At 37.9% G+C, this 18,950-nt stretch overlaps 1 protein-coding gene across 32 annotated transcripts in view; it reads right to left on the bottom strand.

Annotated features, from left to right (window-relative positions):
- The window catches only part of Arpp21 (cAMP regulated phosphoprotein 21), a 150,205-nt gene extending 135,368 nt beyond the window's left edge, over window positions 1-14,837 (bottom strand). For 14 of the 32 annotated variants that reach the window (XR_005735848.2, XR_005735845.2, XR_013434359.1 and 11 more), the window contains exon 1: window positions 13,125-14,022. The gene's annotated coding sequence lies outside the window, so the exon portion shown is untranslated. The other 18 variants (XR_005735847.2, XM_040289971.2, XM_040289968.2 and 15 more) reach the window with 10 other exon arrangements.
- Between the last annotated feature and the right edge of the window lie 4,113 nt (window positions 14,838-18,950).

Genomic DNA, 18,950 nt, shown 5'->3' on the forward strand with positions numbered 1-18,950 from the left:
ATATATATATATTAAAATATATAAATAATGTATATATATACATTTTTCTTTTTTCCTTAGACAAATATGCCACAACAGAGATACTGACACTACTGTGACCACAACCAAAATGTCCTAATGCAGAGCAGTTAGGACATCCTTTAGGTACACAAGGTTTCTCCCACACGGGAAGCAGTTAATGAATATTAGCTAGCATTTACAGGGCAAAATAATAAAACAAATTATTTCTTGAAAATAACAACTCTATAAGTAGCATCTGATCACAAATGAGCCAAAGGTAAATTCAGAATGAACAGAAGAATACTGATGTTTATTTATCCCTCTCCCTGTGGTTTTAGTAAAGGATAGGGACAGGGCTACAGAAATCTGGGATCTCTATGTTGATAAGAATTTTTGCCTGAAGAAACAAGGTTAATTCAGAGAGCAGAGGTAGCAAGCCAAGTGAAGTAATTCCCGCAGAGCAGAACAAATGGTACTAATGACCTAATCAATACAGAAATAAGTACAGATTTCCACGACAAATGGCCACAGGTAGCTCTCCTAACAAGTTCAGAAAAACATCACATTCCTTTCATTTAGATCTTCCTTACTATTATTGATGTACTTCATCAAGAATACCTAAATGCTGGCTTTCTGTCAATTCAATATATTAAATAAGTTCACCAAGACTCGGAGTGAAATATATTAGCCCCTTTAAGCTCGCAGGTCTGGGTCTGTCTCAATGCTGTAAATTCCTTGGCTCACAGAACAAACCATTTGATCCTTGCTCAGGCCCAAGGATCTAATCAATAAATGATGAAACAAGTGATATCTTCTCATCTTTTCTTAAAACATCAAAACATCTATTTTCACAGGCAGGTCAAAACAATGAGGTAATGTTTTCTAGTGATTTCAAGAAAATTGATTTTAGAGTTCTCTTCATAGATCTGTCTTGTGACTCTCTGATTATACAAATGGCTATCTGCTGGATATAGTCATCGGTTTTCTCTGCAGGGGGAACAAGTCACCAGTCTACCATGTTTTATTTGAAATTGTTTCTGGGTCTTAGATAACAGTCCCAAATTGCTCCTGGGTGGGTGCTAAGACTCAACTCTTTTTGGTATTACTAGACACATCTTAGAAGGAGGCCTCCTTCATCAGCATCAGAGCCTTTCTTACTGTGGATGAGTCATATTAACAGATTATGAAATGCTGAGTGGAATTCTGTATACACAGAGAATTCTGCATCATCCATGCCCAAATCTCTTTCTCAAGTCCTTACTACGCATGCGGCTTATAAAAGGGTCCCACCCTGCTGTACACGCAAAGAGCATCTCTAGAAAGAATGGCCCGGGGTCCCTGAGCCCACAGATGGGCTTGCCCCCACTGAATTACTGGCTATCATGTAAGCACTTATCATGTGAGGTGTGGCTATGCTGAGGATGGTCTCCAGTTACTCATGAACAAAATACCAAAGACAACTCCCACCTCCTGAAATCACTTCCTGTGGAAGGACTTTATTTATGTGAGGATGACAGAATCAAACCGAAATGGCAATAAGAGCAAAACCAGCAAAACTATGAGCACCAGAAAAAAAAATGATAAAAAATTAATACTGAGCGATGGGTCAAGCACTTTATATTTAGTTATAACAACAAACTCATTTTATAAATGAGGCCTCCGATGCTCAGAAGGCTTAAGACAGGTACTGGTAAGTTGCAAACTGGATCCCAGTCCAGGCCTAGGAACTAGTATACTTTAAAAAAAAAAAAAAACCTATTCTTGATAAGAGCAACTTCTAAACATTTTGCTCTTATTTTTGTAGCATTAGTCCTTATTTTCAAGGCTAACGGGGGAAAAAAGCATAATAAAAATTCATGAACAATACAATAACAAACAGATCCATGATTATTATACAAAATGTCATTATTGAATCATAACAGTGATAAACTGGAAGAGATCTCAAAAATCATCTGCTTGCTTTACAGGTAACTTCTAAAAGTAGGTTCTTTCACTGTACAAAACTTTAGCAAGTTGTCGGGTCATGAACCAGGTTAGGGTAATGAATCCAGATATTTCTCTATCTTCAAATACCCAAATCTTTTCTCTTTTCTAATAGAAAGCACTGCAGCACTTCAAAAAAAAAAAAAAAAAGTCATCCTTCAGGTGACCTACACATCAAATGTTTTACTCCTCTGTGGTTTTCCTACAGAACCACTTATAATTCTGTTTCCCTTTAATCACATGCACTATTTTTTAAAGACTTTCTGGAAAAAAATTTCCAGCTTCCTTTTTTCAAACACACAATATAGAAATTCACAAATTTATAATCCCAACACAATTAAAATCAATTGTAGCCCTAGAAAGTAATATAGTAAATATATGATTCTGTGGGATCAACAAAGGAGAATATGAATGGGACATCATAATCCCAGGTACATAATTTTAGCTGACCTTATCTTTCTCATTAGAGATGCACCTAACTAATGGTTTTAGTTTGTGGCCTACTACCATCAATCCAATTTCCCCCACAAAACTTAGCAGTGCTGCTTACTCTTTATGCTTGTTTTCAGGGCAAAATATGTTTCTACCCTCAGAGTATATACTCTGTTGATTTTCCTAATTAACTTCATTGGTTAAAAAAAAAGATTTTTTTCTAACTTGTCAAAACTAATTCATATTGCTTTACTGTCTGGAAAATCATCTGTCAATCATTTTGGATTTTCCTTAGACTCTCAATCATTCGATCCATTGTTCAAAACATTTAAAATGTCTTCACTTTCCCCAGATGTTGTGGACATCTTATATAGCAAGGTTTCTCAAATATTTGGCACAAGATCCAACACACAAGAAAGTTTCCATACATATTTGAAAAATTAAGAATGAATGAATAAAAGAAAAAAACAATAAATATCTGGAGCAAGGATAAGTCTGGATGACTATCACACAAAAACTTGGCTGACCTTGCAATTTAGTTTATATGGACATTCCTTTACTCTGATTCAGTGTGTCCCTAATATATTCTGCTGGGTGTCCTAATGAGAATGCCTGCTGTACTTTTCTATGTATTCTTAAAGTCTGTCATTCACATAGAATGTGCTCCTCATCTCTCTAAAATAAGATTCCAGATTTGGGCTTTCTTTAGGAAGTGGATGATTGAGTGAAAGATCATTCAGTCAGTACACTTACTTAGAGTTTCTTAAAATGTAGGAAATTAAGGAAGCAAACTCTTTTTGTTTGTTTGTTTGTTTGTTTGTTTGGTACCAGGGTGTGAACACAGGGTTTGAACACACTTAACTATTGAGCCGCATCCCCAGCCATTTTTTGTATTTTATTTAGAGACAGGGACTAGCTGAGTTGCTTAGGGCCTTGCTAAGTTGCTGAGGCTGGCTTTGAACTCAAGATCCTCTTGTCTCTGCCTCTGGAGCTGCTAGGTATTTCACATTTACTCAGCTGCATCCCTTTCTTTCCAACAAGATTATTTTCAAAAATATCATTTTTACAGATATATATATATTATCCAGTTCTTAATGAGACCTTGGGTCGATTATGTGGTTTGCCACTTAAGTCAGATTAATCCTAACATCTTTCCCATGTAGCAGAAAAAGAAGGGCTACTCTCCTATCATTTGGTGAAAGCTGTTCCAAGACAGAAAGGGGTCTGGAACCCCTGATTTGCTAGTATTGTCTTCCTGCTTTCCCCCACACCCTGCCTTCTAATTCAGCACTGCCTACTTGCCCAGTCCCTGAGAGGAGTGAAGTCTTTCCAGACATGCTGGATCTCTTTCACTAGATCGAATCCCTCCAGAAGTACATATCCAGTGAGGATGAGAAGCCTCCAGTTCTGCGTGCCAACAATGTGAAAATTTCTTGTGAACTTACCTTTGCCTTATCCTGTCTTCAAAGACAGCAACAACTTTTGAGTATTAATTGTAATTTCCCTCCACATGGATCGAAAAGTGACATATGTATTCTGCTTAAGCATCCTGAAATTTAAGAGGCCTCATTATTTCCAAAGACCTCCTCTTCATCTCCTGAGATCTGAAGAAGAAACTTCTTTGTAGGAGGCAAAATAATCTCTCGTGCAGTAACAGTGCTATAGATAAGGACATCTCTTTGTTCTTTTAGAAAGATGAATGTCAAATCTACTTATGCTGAAATTTTAGGGAGAAATACAATTAAAACTTCACTTAGAGTATTTAAATCCTGAATATTAGATGCCATCAAGAGTATAAAGGTCAATTTTTAATTCAAGGAACGTTGATGAAATGTCTGGTATGTGGAAGCATATACTAGGCCAGGAGTGCTAAGGACAGTGGGAAAATATATTGAGGAATGGGCTTTTGGGACATGTGTACTATGTTGATACTAGCTCTCTCCGTCTCCGTCTCCTCCTCTCTGGACGTGTGCATTTTTAAAAATGTGTTTCCCAGCAAATGTTTTGATAGCAAAGAAACATAAATGTATTCTCAGACATCTGAGAATGTTCATGGGCTAACTTTCTGATTTGTATGAGCCCCCAAAGAATGGCTGACATCCAAATTATAAGAGAAAATGAAATGCAGGTATCTGATGCTTTTAGTGGTTCATCTGACTGACCTTCTCCTAGGCTGAATACTGCTTGTAGGTCTCCATTTCCTGATTGATAGGGAAGGCAAGTGTTTAAACCTCAATTATGAGAGAAGTCTCTTCCCTCCTCCGGCCATATTCGCACAGGCACAGTGCTGACTCATTAAGCAAAATTATATGCAGATACTCTAGGATTAGAGGCCAAATCAGCTGCTCTGTCCAAACAGCTCACCCAGTTCTCAGAGACAAAAACCAAAGCCTTCTGTGGAAGTGACAGGGAGCCCCTCTGCAAGCCCACAGCTCCCTTTGCTTTGTCAAACAGTAGAAATTATTTCCACCTCGCAAGCCACCCTGAACATGCTACTGACTTCCACTGAATAGGGCAGGATTCAAGGTTATTCCTCTGTGAAGCCTTTACAAATGCTTCACTTAAAGATTTGGTTGTTTAGCTTCCCCATTTAGATGCTGGAAATTATACACATAAAATGTTCTGGAAAAATAATAGCTGTATGTTCACTTTTAGACAACTCTGAGTTGGCCATTTCTCTTCCCCTTATAAACTAATGGAAAGATAAGGGCCTTATTAGATATTGTGATCCTTATATAATAAACACCTCTGAGATTATTTACTGATTTGGCCTTTGATTTTTTATAGGCAAGGAAAGAATCAATCTAGTTATCAACTTTAACCATCAGATTTTTTTTTATAGGGTAGCAGTGGGATAGAGCTGTACTTTAAAGTACTAGAAAAAAAATTTCTTAAAGGGAACTATATATCATTTATGTAACAAAATTAAGTCTCTTTCTAAAGCTTTTTTATGAAAGAATCATGGTTTCTTTTTGCAATAATATCCATATGTCAGGTGCTTTTGTTTTGCTTTGATCCTGCAAGGTAGATCTCATTCCCATTTTACAAATGAGAAAATTGAAACAATGAGGAATTAACTAAATTGCTATTCTTGGAAGTAGTAAGTTGCTTAGATTGGATATTGGACTGATGCTATTACACAATTTTCCCGAAGAAACTATGAAGTATAGAGGCTTCAAGTCTTGGCCTCTGAGGTCACAATATTAGTTATTTATATGGACCCAGAGGGCAGACACCAGGACCAAATACCAACTCAGGTGATGGATTTCATGTTTATGTAGGTAGGTGTGTAGAGAAGTGAGATTTGGACGCACCACATTTTTTCCTCTAGACCTTTTATTTTAATACAAATTTTGAGTATTTCTCCAACACTGCAGAATCTCGTGGAGACCTAGGCACCACCATGATAAAGACTTTCTTATTTCACACAGAGGTTGGCTGCTCACTCTTGAGTGAGCTTCCAGCAGATCTTTGGGATACAACCTCTCTATTAGGGTTTGTTTTGGTTTTTGGTGGTGTTGGGGATCAAACCCAGGATCTTCCGCATACTAGGCAAGTGCTCTACCCAATGAGCTATATCCCCAGTCCTCTTCATTAGTTTTAACCTGAATTTCAATTTAAAAGTGAATTCAAAACATTTGTCTACAGTTTCCAACATCATATCTGACAAACAACAGTTTGCAATCATTAGTGAAATAAAATAATCCCCTCTTGGAAGAGTGTTTATATAATTTTCTTAGATGATGTATAAGATTTTTATAACATATAAACTCTGTCAAATTAACTATGTATATTTCTCCACTTCTTGGTGTTTAATAAAATTACTAAAATAGAAATCATCTGTAGTTATGAATAAAGAGATTGCTTGCAATAATAATTAAAAATTAAGGCTTTCAATTGTTAGAGGGCTAAAAACCAGGGGTAAACCAGGGCAAAGCAGGTTGCTTTTTTTATTGTTGTTGTTTTAATCAAAACATGATAACATGTTGTATTTTCTTTTATCTTTCCAGATGTCTGTGGGTGATTATGCAAAAATTGGAAAAAGGTTCTAATCTTCCCCAAGAAAATTCATTATGATCAAAGTTAAATTGGCACAGAAATGAAAAAAATGAAGAATCATTAATGCCAACTAGTTGTTTGCAGTGGGATATATGAATTTAGTACAACACTAGTTGTTTGGTATTTTCCTAAAATTCTTCTCACATCAGCTTCTTTAAGTAAATTTAAAAAAATAAAATATGAAAACATAAGATAATCGAATGTAAGAGTGTTAGCTCATTTGTTCCTGTAGGCCAGGTAAAAGAAGCAGGATCATAGATATGACTGCAGAATCCTGATAATTCCTTAATTTGGCAGAATATAATAGCAATTTCAATACAACTATGTACTACACTGGCTTAAGGAGTCATGATTTGACTATAAACTGAAGTCTCCTTTCTCTAAAATAAATAAATAAACAAACAAACAAACAAATAAATAAATAAATTTCCATTTTCATCAGAGAACATTTTAAAAAGCTTCTTCTAAAGAAGCCATGAGCAGTTAAAGCTTGCAAATGGTGCAGAAATCATGATCTGTCACATACTCATATGGAATCTACTGGTTTTTTTTGTCCAACAGCTTTTTAAAAATATTTATTTAGTTAGTTAGTTAGTTTTAGGTGGACACGATATCTTTATTTTATATTTATATGGTGCTGAGAATCAACCCCAGTGCCTCATGCATTCTAGGCGAGCACTCTACCACTGAGCCAGAACCCCAACCCCTATCCAACAGCTTTTTGATGATTAAATTCAATTCAATGCCAGCACCACAGGGATTTTCACCAAAGTTATGTATATATTAACAAGCAAAATACTAAGAAAAAATATACCAATATAGAATATTTTCATAAAATAAACATAACTTCATATGAGAATTTTTATCTTATGGTTTTAGAAACATAAAAAGCTAAAAAAAATTAATTTGATAGCTTTTTATTTTGCCAATAAAAGGTAAACAGGAAAAGTAGTGGGGTTTCAGTGACTTAACCTGCCCCTCCTCCACCTCCTGCTGACCAGTGTGACCTGATTTTTCCTAGATCTATGTTAACAAGGTGGAGATCATCTGAATGCATCTTGAGATAGTGAATGCAAATAAAAATATTGGATGAATAGATGATCCCTAGGCCCTTTGATTTATATATCAAGGGCTATTTTATTTGGACATGGGAACATACAACTTTTAGGAATTGATGTTTAGTTTTTTCTTTAAAGACATTGAAATATCATACCTCAGTTATTTATGTTGATTTTTAATTTCAGCTAGATCAAAATATGTCAACATGAATTAAGTTTTTCCCCTTTAATATCTGATTCGATGGACTGCCATGTCTTGAAGTCAGTGTATCTGGGCAATTAGAAGGAAATCTACTTAATATTCCTTTGGGTTCTGTTTTTCAAGAGATGATTCTTGTTCTTATCTCAGGTATTTAGTATGTAATAAAGAAGCAACCAACGATAAACAAAAGTAAAAGAATGCTCATCCATTAAGAATTCTAACACTGAATTTGGTGATGTCGCCACTTCTTCTTTTTTAGGCCCCTAACACAACGAATTAGAGAGAGATGATGAAGCTTACCTAGGTAGATAAGCTCTGTAAGTCTCAATGAAAAAGCTGCAGGAAAAAAGATGATCTATTACACAATGCAAATCTGCATAGAAACCTGTCCCCACAATATGCCAATTTAACTTCTGTAAAATTTGCCAAAATACTTGAAATATGGAGTGATGCAATTGCTGGACTATTAAAAATCTTCGATTCTGTCTCTAAACTAAAACCAAATTTTGTTTGCAATTATCTTAAAAACCAAGATTATTATTTACGGAAGTGAGTGCATTAACAAAATCATAATATTTTGTGTGTTAACCACAACGAATTTCTAAATTTGGGAATGTGGTAAAAGATCTGTTTTGGAAAAAAAATATGAATACGCCCTTTCCCCCTCTACCTGGAGAATATGAAATGATTTTTTGTTGCTAGATAAGAGGAACAACTGTGAAGTTTTTAAATGCCATCTGCGTCTATGACTGAGGAATAATTATGAATATATGCCTTCAGTGAGACAATTTTGAACTAATTCTTCAGCATTTTAATAAGTCACAATTGCAATTTTATCGTAATTTTGATTATAAAACTCATAAAAATCTTATAAACCTGTCGCATTGTCATGTATATCAAGTGGGGTTATAAAAACTGTCAGAAACTTCCTGTTTCCTAGGAAAAGTATGTAGAAGAATTTAAAATATTGATCTATTATGACCACAGACAATGATTAACATTCTCTCCACCTGGCAATAATAGAATCTATGCTATTAGAAAATATTAGAATCTATGCTATAGAAAAGAAGGAACATTAGGATGCTAAGGATTCAAACTGAAAGCAAACAGCCAGTTTGGTGTATTCAAGACACCCCCTCCCCCCGGCTTTTTTTTAAATATCCCTTCTATTGTCCCAATGTAATTATTTCTATTCATTTTTTGTTTGTTTGTTTTGCCTGTATAGCTTTTCTCCTAGGCACAGATATGTCCCAGTAATTTTAGAAAGAGGTGCTTTGAAAATGCTACATGGGCATTTTTATGGCTTAAGAAAATATCTCCAGACCACAGAGGATTTTGAGACCACAAGATAGCAATTCTGCTAATATTAAAAATTACTGAATGAAAGTGATACTCTGTCTCAAGTACTTTATTCTTATCAAGCTTAATGTGTATACAATTGCAATCCTTAAGAGCCCTTACCTAATGCTCATAGGAATGAAGTGGCTGTGATGTAAAGACAAATATTAAATACTTCAATATCAATGGCCAAGATTTCTTCAATATGAGCCAAATTAATCTAAATTATAATGCTGAGGCACTGAAATAAATTGTTTGAACTTAGCATACACAAGTCTTAAAAGACCTAATACTCAGAAGCAAAGAATCCCTGAGAAAAATAAATTCAGTTGCAGGTATGTCTTGTTAATATTTATTTTTACCTTTAATGGTCCTCCAGCATTTACTTATATCACTGTTTACAACTCATTTTTCATATTTAAGGTGAAACGATAGATTGAAAAAAGAAAGCGAAGAAATGCAGAGGTTCTGGAACTACAGATTTCTTCAAAAAAAAAATAAAGATCCTTTGTATTAAGAGAGGAAGTGTGGGTTTTATATGTATCATCACTGACTTAAGTATGTTAGGAACTTCCCATGTGATATACTGCATTTATATGGAAGCCAATTCTTTTTGTGATTAGAGATTCACGAATTCTTAAGCACGCTACCATCGTGTGGTACCAGTTAGAAAGATGCCTGTACTTACCATCTGAAGAAATGGCTTTCAGAGTCGACATCACTTTGGAGCCCCACACACATTCTTTCCTAACCTTGTCACAAAGCAGATCTGAATTACACTGACTTCTACCCAAGCAGCTCATTTGCAGTTTCCGACCTCATAGACTTCAAACTGTCTCCTTGTCCTAAGGAATTCTCACTCATATTCATGCCTGGCTATGTTGCGTGTTGTGTCTTCAGTGGCTGACTCATTCCACGCTTTGCTCATGTAGCTTATCATTATCTTGTCCACAGACAAAATGCACATGGAATTCAAATGAGGTTGCCCACTGACTTGAGAAGCTTAAAAAAGGTATCAGCACTATGATCCAAATGGCATGACCACAAAGGAAAAGAGGACGACCAGTGTGGACTGTCCGTCCACCCCCCAGAAGGACTAAGTTGGAAAAGCAAACAAAAAAACAAACAAAATCACAGTATCCCCTTAGTGGTTTATTTAGGGGGTGATTTTCACACACACACCACAAAAAATGGCAAAAATTAAGAACAACTTTGTACATCATTCTAATAGCTTCATTAATAAATAATTATATGACTTACTTCCCCATTTAATATAAACTGCTCACATTCTCTCATGCTTATTAATTTTGAAACTACTTAAGCATCTTGTCTAATTAGCTTCACTCAGAACAAAGAAATAAACTGATTATAGCATGGTGCTAGTATGAAAAGGAACAACGAAGACCTTTCTGATTAAACATTCTCACTTTCTACCTGAAGAAAGGTGTTTTGTGTATAGGCAAACTCTGCAGACAGGTGGCTTCTTGTATCTCACATATTACAATGTTAAGATATTTTCCCCCTCATTATGACATTCCAAAAGTTACCAGTGCTGCCTCTGCTATCTACATTTAAAAAAAAACAGTTAGCCTTTAGAAAGATAATCCTTGATGTTTATCTCCAAGTAGAAGACACAAAACAAGCAAAATATTCTATCAAGTTCAAACAAAACTTCCTGTTTCATTTAGTTGCCATGATTCTAGACAAGACATCAAGTTCATAAAAGAAAAACAGTTCACAAGGCAGAGCTTCAGGTTATTCACTGTACCTTAAAAGATGTTAGTTATTTTATTCCCAGAATGTTCTGTTAGCTCCAAGGCATCCACTGGAACAATATTTTAGGAATTTGAGATTATTTCTCTACTTTTTCTATCCAAGATTCTGACACTTGTATTAAAACTAGTAGGAATGCAGGAACTCTTTCATTAGATCTCCTTCAAGTTTTAAGGAACTCAAATTATTGAGTCTTCTTTCTAAGAGCTAGTAAAAAGGATTATGAAAATATCAAACTATTCATGTCTAGTTTTCTCACTAATACCAATTGATTTCCATTAATACAATATTAGGACCTGATTAAAATTACTTTACCCACCAGCCACTCTTTACCTTTCCAAATATCCTTCTCCAGTATCCATAATCACATACTGCTCTCTTTCCTCATGCTTCTTTTATTGCTGAGTGAGGTGCTTGCTCCTTCATTAAATAGCATTAAAAATAGACTGCACAGAAGTCCCCAGTGGAGCATGCTCTAACAGGGCTAATGCCACAGTTCTCAAGGTAACCATACTCAATTGGGATCTAAGAGAGAAAGTCACTGGGAGATCAGCAATTTGCAAATCTAATAGCAAACACAAACCTGTCTGGATCTGAGCTGAATGTTGTAAAAGAGAAATCAGCATGTAGTGAAATTAAGTCACTAAGAAACTGAAAGTTAATTCCAGGAACCTTATAAGTTTTTTTTTTTTTTAAATATGCCTCACCCAAACAAAGTACTCTGTTAAATAAGCATTCATCTCCAGTAACTTAGTTCTTCTATTCATCAAATGACATCAATCATGCCAGAGGATAAACTGAGTCGTGCATCTGTAGCAGTCCAAATGCTTTTAAAAATTGCATTTAAAACAAATCATAATGGCATTGACAAGCAAAGATAGTAACAGATTATTCTTTGGTACCTTTTGTTATATGGATGGGTAGCTCTCCAAGAATACACCTAAACTCATTCTCTACACAATTAAAAATATCTTGTTAGTCACATTGAAAAGAAGTAAAATAATGTGATAACAAAGGAAAAATAAGATCAAACACAAGCAAATACATACCTTGAAAACCTACATAAATCTGAAAAGTATACACAATTAGTCACATGCAATCCCACATTAGGAATGCGGCAGAAGCAATTTCTGTTAAAATAGTAGATTACTTCGCTATTTGAACAAAACATAGCTAGAGCTCTCAGCTTTCAAATGACTGTTTTCCATGAAAATGACATTAGCTAAAATCCTATTAGGACATGCAAGCTCTGTGGTAATACAAATACAGGGGATCAAAGGAATAGATGCATTTATTTTAAAGTGTGTGTCAAAGGTATTCTGACTTTTACTAAATAAAAAATGATTTCCTGTCATCTTCACTTTCTGTTTACCTAAAACAATCATAGCAGTTTTATTCTCTGAAGCAGGTGAGAAAGAGGTGAGGATCCTTTGGATTTATTCTCTTTTTGAGCACAATTCTATACAGATTCATTTCAACTTTGGGTAATGTCATTCTTATTTGGAGAAACTAAAGTGTTACACCAATACACTTAAAAAACCAAAAATCAAAATGAGTTTCTACACTCTAAACACAACCTCATGAAAGTAATTTCTACCAGTTTTGCACTGCACAGAGCTTCTCATGCCTATACATTTCAATTATCCCCTCTGTTTCTCCTTTTAAACTTGTATCTTTCAGAAGGTGGTCAAATACTAAACCTGAGCAGTTGACACTTCCACACCAGCTTTATTTCTATGCATAAACACTGAGTGAGTCAATTTTTCCTCCCAAGAAACTTTTTAAACAACTGTCTACTTCAACTCAATTCTACCACCATTTCTACAATAAGATATTAAATTGGGGGTTGCAATGAAACAACAACAAGAGTGTAAAATTAAAAACCTCTTGGGAACCCAAGACCTTAGTCCTGCCAGGACAATATTATAATTATAACTCTCTACCTTTTTCTCTATGGCTCTCTTTCAGATGAATTAAGAGCATCCGAAACTTTCTATGTTGAAACCTACATAAATCACTGAAAACTTCTGTGATGAAAAACATTGTCATTTTCAATTTCCAGCTTTCCACTTCTGCCTGATTTGGGGGAAGGGAAGCCCACCCATCCCTTCACCAAACACGGAAACACAATACATGGACAACAACACCAGCTTTCTACAAACACAAAGAAGAAATGCAGAGGAGAGACAATTCTAAAGAAAAGCACAGTTATATGCCAGAAAGAAAGAAGAAAAGAACCCAATGAAAGGCGTGCACATTCACGTCGGAAGACTTATTACCTTGACGAACAGTGGATATCCCCCCAGCTTCTTGGTGTCTTGGTTGATTTGATTTAGTTTTTGGCTTTTATTAATATTGTTGTTTCTTAATGATTGATTTGGCTGGATTGGTTTTGTTTTGGTTTTGGCTTCCTTTTCTGTTGTTGGATTTTTTTTTTTTTTTGGCCGATTTATTTAACTGCTAGTTAAGAGCTTTCTGCATAGTGGGCTGGGATACCCACACAGCTGTGGCAGCCTGGCTGGGGCTGCAGCGACTGGGGCTTGCGCGCCCGCTGCGCTGCCCCTGCGGCTGATCGCCGCTCCTGATGCACTCAGGGCGCCGCCACCGCCGCCTCCTTCTCTTCCCCACTGGCTGCAGAGAGTGAATGTGACCCGGACTCCTGTCTGCTCTTCTGTCTGTACTTCTGTCAGTGTGACCCGCAGTCAGTCAGTCTGGCAGCTCAGCGCAGGATTCTCGCCTTGCTGCGCTCTGCTCTTGAAGCTGTCACTCTCTCAGAATGCCAGTCTTTGCGTTGGTCTATCCGCCCCTCAGAGTCCCTTGATCCCACCAGCAATGCAGGGTCTCTCTTGCCGTCTTCTGTGCCTATACTGCCTCTCCTACTCTGAGCCCCTGGCCACTTCCCTCGGTCAGAGGAGGGCGTCTGGAGGGAGGGAGCACACGAGTGTTTCTTTCTCTCTTTCTATCCTCTATTTCTGTGTCTGTCTCAGCCAGAGTCTCTCTCTCTCTCTCTCTCTCTCTCTCTCTCTCTCTCTCTCTCTCTCTCTCTCTCTCTCTCTCTCTCTCTCTTTTCTCCCCTCTCTCCTCTCTCTCTTTCTCTCTCTCCTCTCTCTTTCTCTCTCTCCTCTCTTCTCTCTCTCTCCGGTGGTCCTCTCCTCCCTTTCTCGGGGCTATCTGGTTGCTCCCACCTGTCCGTCGCTTTTCCAGTCTCACTCAGAGTCAGCCAGCCTCGATCGGTCCCACGGTCCCGCGTCCCCTGCCCGACTGCCTCGGTTGTCTGTCCCTTGGCTGGTCCGTGCCCTCCCACGCGGCTGGCACTGTCGCCGGGGGCGGCGCCCTGCTCCTCCCTGCAGCCGCGGATGGGTCCGGTCCCCGCCCAGGCTGAGGGCAAAGCGAATGTTGCACGTGGCCGCACAGTCGCATGGGCCTGAGACCCGGGTTTCTTGACCCGCCACACCCGGGAAGTGGCAGAGGCTGGGTGTCTGTCAATGCCTTGGGCCTTTCTGCTACCGCGTGCGACCAGAGCTGGCTAAAACCGAGTGCAGGCACCTGCTTGGTGCTCCAGGCGCTCCTGGCGCTACCCATTCCCCCGGACAGCTCTCCGCGAACCCCAAGGCTGGAGACAAAGCGCATGAGCCACGCGCGGCAGCGTGAGCATCATTAATCAGAGAAAACTGGCACGTTGCCCCCTGCCCCTCCACACCGCCTCCCCGCTCCCAGCCTGCAGGCGCGAGTTCCTCCCGCCCCCCATGCATAAGCTCTCCAGCGTACCGCTATTAGGGGTGCCTCCTTGACTCCTGGGGAACACTTGGGAAGCCTTGTACCGTTCCTTCCCTTCGGCGCTCACTCTCCAGGGCAACTCTGCAGAGACAATCCCACAATAATAACACCTCACCCCACCAGAATGAATCCGAAGCCTCAGAGTTCTTAGAGATTCTCAGCTTTGGCTTTGAGCAAGACCAAAAGTCCGGTAGCGCAGCGCCAAGTGCTCTGCGTGTGGGCGACTGCCCAGCCCGCAGCCCGCTTGAGCACTGAGTTAGAATCAGCAAGGTGCCTTAGAAACCCGGGTAGGGTAGGGGGCAGGGTAGGGCTTGGGGCAGGGAACAGAGTTGACACCTGAAGAAATAAAAGCCTTGATTTTCCTGTTTGTTTTGGAGATGTACTGTCTATTTTTATAATCTGTAATTTATTTATTTTTTATTGTCGCCGGACACACTTTGGAAAAAAAAAAGAAAAGAAAAAGAAAGAAAGAAAGAGAAAAAAACGCGTAGTGAAAGAGAGGGAATAAAATTTCCGGAATACCGCCCACTCCTCCTGAGTGACTGTAGAGCCTACTTTTCCAACGCTATAGGTTACCAGCCAAGAGACACCACTCTAGCTTTCTGCCCCCGACTGAGATCAAGGCATTTGATTCTGGGCTTCTTTGCTAGGTTATTATTAATGTGCAGGAAAATTATAGTTGTACACTCCTGCATGGAATTGCCAAAGCTCACATTGATGATATCCAGCAATTCAGCTTCTGAAATGTAGACACTGAATAACTATGAATTGGGTGCAATGAATGCCCATCCCACAATAAACTGAACAGGAGAAAAATCAAGTTTTACCAGCTGCAATTAGTAACCCCCTGAATAGACAACAAATAAATAACTAGCATAAAACATGTCATGAAAATGTCTATATCTTTTGTTCCACTTATTGACACCCATTCCTAATGTCAGACACCATAAACAGATTTATTAAAAGATGTGCCTTCCACATTGTTATAAAATCATGATTTCCACAAACGGTTTTGTGGCCATGTTCACAAATGCTAAGTTATTGATTTTCAATCTTAATTTATGTGTACTTCTAGAAAATGTAATACAATAGAGTAAGATTATACTAGACTTTGAAGAATAGTTATTTTCAACTCTTAGAAATTTTCTCCTTGAGATTTTAGTCCCTGCTAAATGAATGAATCTACTGTGTAAAGTATCAGACACATCAAACCTAAAGAATTCAGGACTATTACCCATCTCCATCATTCCTACTCAGTCATCTCCCAAAACATTTTGGTAAGTATTTTTTTCAGCCATATAAAACTTAATGGAAAATTATTAGAAGTATTTTGAATTTGATTCCATTTCCTTCATCTCAAATCACATTCTGAAAAGCCTGCTTGTCTACATGGGAAATTGTGCCATGTTGAGCCATAAATGCATACGATTGACAGCACATGGAATATTTCTTCTGGATGTGACCACAGCTAAGCATCTCCCGAAAGGAAAGACAGGTCAACAATTAACAGAAAACCTTAGCAGCTTGCACAGTCTTTCTGCAAGAAATTAGATCCCACACTAAGAATTTACTAAACCAACGCAAGTCAGTCCTATAAACTGGATTAGAAATTATAACCACTGACTGGTGAAAGGAAGAACTCAGTCAATATTTTTAGTACAAACTCCAGTGATAAGATAGAAGAATAAAACAATATTTCCAGATCTTAGCAATGCATAGATGAACTTGTTGACAAAATTTATTGCACTATCTCATGGAATTTAAACGTTGTTTGAAAAAGGAAGCATCCCAAAGAATAACAACATTACTTTGTTTCAACTAAATTTTCTACCTTTTCTCATAGTATTTTGTCAATATAATTAGAAACTAGGGAAGGCTTGAGTTTATTTGAGGCCTTATGGATAATTAGCATTTGGCTATCTATTTTTAAAATTGTGTGTCCCCAATGTGGGGCTTAAATATACTTTGGGGAATATTGGGCAGACAGTGAGCAATAAGTTATTATTCTAGACATTCAGAAAGTGTTTGTTATTTGCTTAAGTGATTTGAAATAGTTACCATGCTTTACAGCCTGGCCTGACATTTGTGAACTACTACTAAACTCATTGGATCTCTGAGTGACAGATTCACGTTGTCGATTTCACATGATACACTGAAAGCATCCTAACATTAGGGATGGGAGGTGGTCATGCAGGCAGAGGGAAAGGCTGTTACTGTGGATCTGAGGGCTTTTGAGCTTATTTGGCATCATGTTTGAAATGAAGGAGCACACATGTAACCAGGTAACCCCAGCCTGGGGAGTTGAGCTCACCTACACACTGGCAAACATCTAAGATTGTTGACAAGCTCCTTTAAACACACATTCCCCCAAGACACTAAATTAGTGCCCTTTAATGAAGCTCCCAAATTGGATTTTCAAAATAAGGCAAATTGCTAGAATAGCCCTGCTACCTTTATAAGCAACTTTTCAGCTGAAGCGAGAAGTAGAATTTCCATGCTATTGAGCTTCCATCATTCCTCAACAATTAGGCTGTGAGGAACTCCCCTTTAGGGCATACTCCCCCACCATAATAAAGGCCCACAAATCCGCTAGAGATACTTCTCATTTGCCCTGTTTCCAACAAAACTGTCTAGGGTCTATTAAATACAGTCTTGGGTTTAAAGCTTTGCAAATAGGTATGGTATAGAAAGGCAGGGGGAAAAGATGGGGGGTGGGGGTGGGAGGCAAGATTAACATTTCAACCAGAAAAGTTGAGAGCCCCATTCTTATTTTTTGCTAAGCCAAAATAACTCCAAAACACATTTCAGAACATCAACAAAGAATGTTACATCACGTATGCATCTGAGCATGAAGAAATGTCACGATCAAAAACAAAGAGGACTTGGGAGACTAGAAACCAAATGTTCTGATGGCACAGATCCCTTGGTGGCAGCTATGTCTCCTCTGCAGTAGGCTGTGTGCAGTATAAGAAAATTATCTCATGAACTCTTAGAGTTCTTGCAGGCAGACCACAAATGAACACTGGCCTGAACATGCACAAAGTGTTGTTTTGGTTTAAGGCAAACCGAGAAATTTCCTTTAAAATGAATGTGTTTAGTGCTTTCACAGAGATGCATCTGAATTAGAGAAGGGATAATAAAAAGAAACAGGAGGAGCCTGTTAAAGAGAGGTTTAGGAAACCTGTCACTGAGTATCTGAGCAATAAAAGACAAGAAAGGCTGCAAAGTTGTATGTTTCTTTTCAGCATTTCTTGGGCAAAATATACCACCATTCAGGAGCAATCTTAGTATTATTGTTCTGATGGGCCCAGGGCACTGTGTTTCCTCTTCTGCATCCATGCCCTAAGAACTCTGCAGCTTTGGTGTGGTCTAGGCATGTGAGACAGAAGCAGAGCACCTGACCTTCCTGACTGCAGAGCAGGGGTGGGTGCAGGATGCCCAGCAACAGGCCTCTCTACCTGGCCTGTGTTAGGACTGCTTCTGCACAAAGTAATCACAATCCCCCAAGAACCCCAAAGATGATTTTGATTTCTTTTAAAACCTTGCCTAGAATTGAAAGTAGAAATGAAGAAGAAATGTTACAAGGATACATGGGGAAAAGAGGTAAATGGCATAGCCCTGAAACACAAGGAATGATTGGAACATAAATATAAACATGGAAATCCGTGTTTAACAGATACAGGATATCTGCACTTTTAATTTTTCTTCTCTCTTGTGGTTTTAGAATTGAATCCAGAACCTCTGCCATGATAGGCAAGTATTCTACTGCTGAGCTACACTCCCGGGCCACAGGACATCTGCATTTTTATACTGTAATGTATACCTTAAAGTGAAAAGAAGTGTGTGTGTGTGTGTGTGTGTGTGTACGTGCATGTGTGCACTTTTGTGTGAGGGCAGTCAATATTTCAAAATGGTACTTAGATTTTTACTGGAAGCCCAACTGTAGGACAATATCCAGCACCCAAAGAAGAACAATATGCAGATACATAATTCTGCATAAATGTACGACTTGTTCTCCAAAGCTACTCTTTAAAGAAAGTTTCTTTTTATCTTTTCAAAATAAATATACATTTACAAAATGTATAGAGACATTTGGAAAAAGGGGGGGATATCAAAATATAAAAAGAACAAAATAAAAATCTCCCAAAATACTACCACCCAAACTGCCATCACTTCTGTGCTTAGCCAATCTCTATGCATATATATCCATAAATCCATAGATATTTTGCATATATGGATTATAGAATACATGTTACTTTATAATCAGTTCTTCTACTTTGTGATCTACTCTTTACTTTAGAATATTTCATGATGGTTCTTTCCATGCT

The sequence above is a fragment of the Ictidomys tridecemlineatus genome, chromosome 2, assembly GCF_052094955.1.
Source record: "Ictidomys tridecemlineatus isolate mIctTri1 chromosome 2, mIctTri1.hap1, whole genome shotgun sequence".
NCBI classification, from domain to species: domain Eukaryota; kingdom Metazoa; phylum Chordata; class Mammalia; order Rodentia; family Sciuridae; genus Ictidomys; species Ictidomys tridecemlineatus.